Source organism: Electrona antarctica (genome assembly GCF_951216825.1).
Source record: "Electrona antarctica genome assembly, chromosome: 18".
Lineage (NCBI taxonomy): Eukaryota > Metazoa > Chordata > Actinopteri > Myctophiformes > Myctophidae > Electrona > Electrona antarctica.
In genome coordinates this window covers 42,842,128-42,848,948 of record NC_136799.1, presented here as the reverse complement: position 1 = coordinate 42,848,948, position 6,821 = coordinate 42,842,128, and the positions used below count along the sequence as shown (strand labels likewise).

Genomic DNA, 6,821 nt, shown 5'->3' with positions numbered 1-6,821 from the left:
GAGGCCTATATTTCTAAAGGCATCTGTGCTGCTATCGAGGAAACACACTTTGCAATTTCCCCAGAATTGCACCTTTGTGTACTACTTGCCCGACGGGCAAGTGCCTCCGAGACCAGACTGATTACATCTCAAAATACATACTAATACATACCTCAATAATATGATCTATTAAATCGCATTACTCACACTGTAGATCTGGTGTTCATATATTTGAATGGGTAAGGACTAGTTATGATATAGCATGCTTTCTTTTTCTTCTTGTTTTACAGAGATCTATACCAGTGCTGCCACCACAGCTGCTGCAGCCACCACTGCTGCTTCCACAACTGCAGCTGCTGCTACTACTGCTGCCACCACTGCAGCTGCCACCACTGCAGCTGCTGCCACCACTGCTGCTGCCACCACCGCACCTGCTGCCACCACTGCAGCTGCCACCACTGCAGCTGCTGCCACCACTGCTGCTGCCACCACCGCACCTGCTGCCACCACTGCAGCTGCCACCACTGCACCTGCTGCCACCACTGCAGCTGCTGCCACCACTGCAGCTGCTGCCACCACCGCACCTGCTGCCACCACTGCAGCTGCTGCCACCACTGCAGCTGCCACCACTTCAGCTGCTGCCACCACCACACCTGCTTCCACAACTGCAGCTGCTGCTGCTACTACTGCTGCTGCTGCCACCACTGCAGCTGCCACCACCGCGCCTGCTGCCACCACTGCAGCTGCCACCACTGCAGCTGCTGCCACCACTGCTGCTGCCACCACCGCACCTGCTGCCACCACTGCAGCTGCTGCCACCACCGCACCTGCTGCCACCACTGCAGCTGCCACCACTGCAGCTGCTGCCACCACTGCTGCTGCCACCACTGCAGCTGCCACCACTGCAGCTGCTGCCACCACTGCAGCTGCCACCACTGCAGCTGCTGCCACCACTGCAGCTGCCACCACTGCAGCTGCTGCCACCACTGCAGCTTTCACCACTGCAGCTGCCACCACTGCAGCTGCTGCCACCACTGCAGCTGCCACCACTGCAGCTGCCACCACTGCAGCTGCTGCCACCACTGCTGCTGCCACCACCGCACCTGCTGCCACCACTGCAGCTGCTGCCACCACCGCACCTGCTGCCACCACTGCAGCTGCCACCACTGCACCTGCTGCCACCACTGCAGCTGCTGCCACCACTGCAGCTGCCACCACTTCAGCTGCTGCCACCACCGCACCTGCTGCCACCACTGCAGCTGCCACCACTGCAGCTGCCACCACTTCAGCTGCTGCCACCACTGCTGCTGCCACCACCGCACCTGCTGCCACCACCGCACCTGCTGCCACCACTGCAGCTGCTGCCACCACTGCAGCTGCTGCCACCGCACCTGCTGCCACCACTGCAGCTGCCGCCACTGCTGCTGCCACAACCGCACCTGCTGCCACCACTGCAGCTGCTGCCACCACTGCAGCTGCTGCCACCACTGCAGCTGCTGCCACCACCGCACCTGATGCCACCACTGCAGCTGCCACCACTGCAGCTGCTGCCACCACCGCACCTGCTGCCACCACTGCAGCTGCCACCACTGCAGCTGCTGCCACCACCGCACCTGCTGCCACCACTGCAGCTGCTGCCACCACTGCTGCTGCCACCACCTCACCTGCTGCCACCACTGCAGCTGTAACTGCAACTGTAGCACCAAATAGAATTGTGGGTGTTCAGGCGACCATAATACAAAGCTACCTACAAGCTTACAGTGACCCTTCTTCAGAACAATTCCAAGCATTGGCATCTCTTATTGTTGCAATGGTAAGTTAAAAAATTACTTTTGGTTAACGCTATGATTATTAATCATTGAATAGTAGACTGCTTTTCCACTTACACTGATGTGGATGGTATATTTCAACAGACTAAAATGTATTATGTTTTTATTTCCCCTCAGTACAACCAGATCTACACGCAACAATATGGAGCCGTCTTCATCACCGTTCATGTTATAAGTTTCAGGTGAATTAAAAAAATCTCACTCAACCTCACAAGTACATTTTCCTTTTAGAACGCCATGACTTCACAGCCTGTTGCATAATATTGCTTGATTCCCTGTTCTCAAGATATACGTAGCATGTTTCTTTATGAATAATGTGTGAACATAAATATTAGCTGTCATTAAACACCACTCAGTATTAACTTGAATTATTTGTTCCACTTGTCACTATCCTGTGTGTTGTCATACAGCCGTGCTGTAACAAGAACGAACACAACTGAAGTAGATGTGGATGTCATCTTCAATCAGACAGCCCCAACAGCCATTGAAGTTGCAAAACATCTGGAACAAGCTGTGTCAAGTCCCAACAGTACCTTCAACCTCACTGTTGATGCGGCATCTGTTGTTATCACTCGTAAGTACAATGACACATGAGGCTGGGCCTTTCCCTCAAGTAAATGCATCGTGAATATGTTACAGTAAAAGCGAGACACCAGTACAAGTGATAAAAACTGAAATGTCCCCCCCTCCATGTTTTCACAGGAGACCCCCACCCAACCACAACTGCCACAACTGCTGCTGCCACAACAGCTGCTGCCACAACTGCTGCGGCCACCACTGTTGCTGCCACAACTGCTGCTGCCACCACTGCTGCTGCTGCCACTGCAGCTGCCACCACTGCAGCTGCTGCCACTACTGCACCGGCTGCCACCACTGCTGCTGCCACCACTGCAGCTGCCACCACTGCAGCTGCTGCCACCACTGCAGCTGCCACCACTTCAGCTGCTGCCACCACCGCACCTGCTGCCACCACTGCAGCTTCCACCACTGCAGCTGCCACCACTTCAGCTGCTGCCACCACCGCACCTGCTGCCACCACTGCAGCTTCCACCACTGCTGCTGCCACCACCGCAGCTGCTGCCACCACTGCTGCTGCCACCACTGCAGCTGCCACCACTGCAGCTGCTGCCACCACTGCAGCTGCCACCACTGTAGCTGCTGCCACTACCGCACCTGCTGCCACCACTGCAGCTGCCACCACTGCAGCTGCTGCCACCACTGTAGCTGCTGCCACCACTGTAGCTGCTGCCACCACCGCACCTGCTGCCACCACTGTAGCTGCTGCCACCACTGCAGCTGCCACCACTGTAGCTGCTGCCACTACCGCACCTGCTGCCACCACTGCAGCTGCCACCACTGCAGCTGCTGCCACCACTGTAGCTGCTGCCACCACTGTAGCTGCTGCCACCACCGCACCTGCTGCCACCACTGCACCTGCTGCCACCACTGTAGCTGCTGCCACCACTGCAGCTGCTGCCACCACTGCAGCTGCTGCCACCACTGCACCTGCTGCCACCACTGTAGCTGCTGCCACCACTGCACCTGCTGCCACCACCGCACCTGCTGCCACCACTGCACCTGCTGCCACCACTGCAGCTGCTGCCACCACTGCACCTGCTGCCACCACTGTAGCTGCTGCCACCACTGTAGCTGCTGCCACCACCGCACCTGCTGCCACCACTGCACCTGCTGCCACCACTGTAGCTGCTGCCACCACTGCAGCTGCTGCCACCACTGCACCTGCTGCCACCACCGCACCTGCTGTCACCACTGTAGCTGCTGCCACCACTGCAGCTGCTGCCACCACTGCACCTGCTGCCACCACTGTAGCTGCTGCCACCACCGCACCTGCTGCCACCACTGCACCTGCAGCCACCACTGCTGCTGCCACTACTGCAGCTGCCACCACTGCAGCTGCTGCCACCACTGCTGCTGCAGCCACCACTGCTGCTGCAGCCACCACAGCTGCTGCCACCACTGCAGCTGCTGCCACCACTGCTGCTGCAGCCACCACTGCTGCTGCCACCACCGCAGCTGCTGCCACCACTGCAGCTGCTGCCACCACTGCAGCTGGCACCACAGAAGCAGTCACTGTTAAGAGGTTGAAGTTCAGATCTGTAGGAGAAACATTCACAGTTGACCTTTTGGACACAACATCTTCTGCTTTTAAGGCTCGATTCAATTTGATAAAGGACAATGTAAGTAGCACATTGTAGTAAAAATTACATTTTTATTTTGAATGTCAAAAAAGGGATTTACTGACCTTATATTTATTTCTACAGCTTGAGCCTTTCTACAGTGCAGAATTCACCACGTTCAAATCCCTGATAGTGATAGCATTCAGGTAATGACAATACTTTACTTGCTGTTTAATTAAAGCCAACAGATCATGATTATAAGTCATGTTAAGTCAAGTATGTTTGTATTTAAAGATATTGGTGTGATTTTGTTTGCAGCGACGGATCAATCAACAATGAGCTGGACCTATCATTCAGTTCCTCGTCTGTCCCTACCGATACTGAGATTGCAGATGTTTTGACCACAGCAAAGAATACCGTCACAGCCTTCAACATCGAGACCTCCTCCATCCATGTCGATGGAATACGTAAGCAAATACCTGATCTGACCCCTTCGATCCGGGACAGCATCTGTGTCATTTTAAATGTTACTATTAAAGCACCGTATGTTCAGAAAACTTTCTCAGAAGAAGGTGTCTGTCTGTCTGTCTGTCTGTCTGTCTGTCTGTCTGTCTGTCTGTCTGTCTGTCTGTCTGTCTGTCTGTCTGTCTGTCTGTCTGTCTGCTGTCCAATTTAACAAATGTAATGCTGTTTATTAAATGTATTAGTTATTACATTTCTCCATTCACTTATAATGGGGAAGATCGAAGACTCCCATTCAAGTATTTTTTACTTGGAGACTGTAAGCGCTATATTTACAAAACTTGGAGAGGAGGTTCATAATAATTACGAAAATGAATTGCAAATTAAATAACTTTTGAACCGTAAGTCGTAAAATCAATATATATTTTTCTCTGGGTTCCTTGGGCCATGACACATCTCCCCATATAGGCCACGCCCATTTTATCTAGAAAGATTGTCCACATTTTGAATTTTCTTCAAAACGCACTTTTTGCTCTTCCACCTAAAGGCTTTGTCCAAACCTCACAGAAATCGGTAGTTCGGTACACATAATCTCTGGACCTATCCGATTAGACACCACAGGCAGAATGTTGATAGTCCGTATTGTTCGCCCGTAATTGCTTTCCAAAGTTAGTAGGAGGGGCCTATTTTACAAAGAAATGCCACAAATCACGAACAGAATGTCCAATCCACCCCCAATTTATATCACATGTCGAGGGTGGTTTACTCAGACAGCGAAAAGCAATTCCATTTTCATCCATAGGGGGCACCGCAAATGCGAAGAAATGTAAACGTTTGTTGCAAAACACATGATTTTTTGGGGGGATAAATCCTCTCCAAATCACTTACACATTATCACAGGGGTGACTTGACATTGTCATTGCCTAGCGAAATCAGTGGGAGGGGCCTATATTTCCAAAGGCATCTGTGCTGCTATCGAGGAAAGTTGGAAACCACACTTTGCAATTTCCCCAGAATTGCACCTTTCTGTACTAGTTGCCCGACGGGCAAGGGCCTCTGAGACCAGACTGATTACATCTCAAAATACATACTAATACATACCTCAATAATATGATCTATTAAATCGCATTACTCACACTGTAGATAATTTGGTGTTCATATATTCGAATGGGTAAGGACTAGTTATGACAATTTTGGTTTTGATATAGCATGCTTTCTTTTTCTTCTTGTTTTACAGAGATCTATACCAGTGCTGCCACCACAGCTGCTGCCACCACTGCAGCTTCTGCCACCACTGCTGCTGCCACCACAGCTGCTGCAGCCACCACTGCTGCTGCCACAACTGCAGCTTCTGTCACCACTGCTGCTGCCACCACAGCTGCTGCAGCCACCACAGCTGCTGCCACCACTGCAGCTTCTGCCACCACTGCTGCTGCCACCACAGCTGCTGCAGCCACCACAGCTGCTGCCACCACTGCTGCTGCTACAACTGCAGCTTCTGTCACCACTGCTGCAGCCACCACAGCTGCTGCAGCCACCACAGCTGCTGCCACCACTGCTGCTGCCACAACTGCAGCTTCTGTCACCACTGCTGCAGCCACCACAGCTGCTGCCACAACTGCAGCAGCCACCACAGCTGCTGCCACCACTGCAGCTGCCACCACAGAAGCAGTCACTGTTAAGAGGTTGAAGTTCAGATCTGTAGGAGAAACATTCACAGTTGACCTTTTGGACACAACATCTTCTGCTTTTAAGGCTCGATTCAATTTGATAAAGGACAATGTAAGTAGCACATTGTAGTAAATATTATGTTTTTATTTTGAATGTCAAAAAAGGGATTTACTGACCTTCTTATATTTATTTCTACAGCTTGAGCCTTTCTACAGTGCAGAATTCACCACGTTCAAATCCCTGATAGTGATAGCATTCAGGTAATGACAATACTTTACCTGCTGTTCAATTAAAGCCAACAGATCATGATTATAAGTCATGTTAAGTCAAGTATGTTTGTATTTAAATATATTGGTGTGATTTTGTTTGCAGCGACGGATCAATCAACAATGAGCTGGACCTATCATTCAGTTCCTCGTCTGTCCCTACCGATACTGAGATTGCAGATGTTTTGACCACAGCAAAGAATACCGTCACAGCCTTCAACATCGAGACCTCCTCCATCCATGTCGATGGAATACGTAAGCAAATACCTGATCTGACCCCTTCGATCCGGGACAGCATCTGTGTCATTTTAGATGTTACTATTAAAGCACCGTATGTTCAGAAAACTTTCTCAGAAGAAGGTGTCTGTCTGTCTGTCTGTCTGTCTGTCTGTCTGTCAATATATATTTTTCTCTGGGTTCCTTGGGCCATGACACATCTCCCCATATAGGCCACGCCCATTGTATCTAGAAAGATT

General features: G+C 51.4%; 2 long non-coding RNA genes across 2 annotated transcripts; both read left to right on the top strand.

Moving 5' to 3' along the window:
* The first annotated feature begins 3,889 nt into the window (after positions 1–3,889).
* Positions 3,890–4,407, top strand: LOC306942352. Its single transcript, XR_013792278.1, has 3 exons — positions 3,890–4,006; positions 4,091–4,152; positions 4,265–4,407. It is a non-coding gene; the product is annotated as an uncharacterized lncRNA (long non-coding RNA).
* A 1,649-nt stretch (positions 4,408–6,056) lies between these two features.
* LOC306942738 lies at positions 6,057–6,594 on the top strand. Its single transcript, XR_013792330.1, has 3 exons — positions 6,057–6,190; positions 6,278–6,339; positions 6,452–6,594. It is a non-coding gene; the product is annotated as an uncharacterized lncRNA (long non-coding RNA).
* The last annotated feature ends 227 nt before the right edge of the window (positions 6,595–6,821 follow it).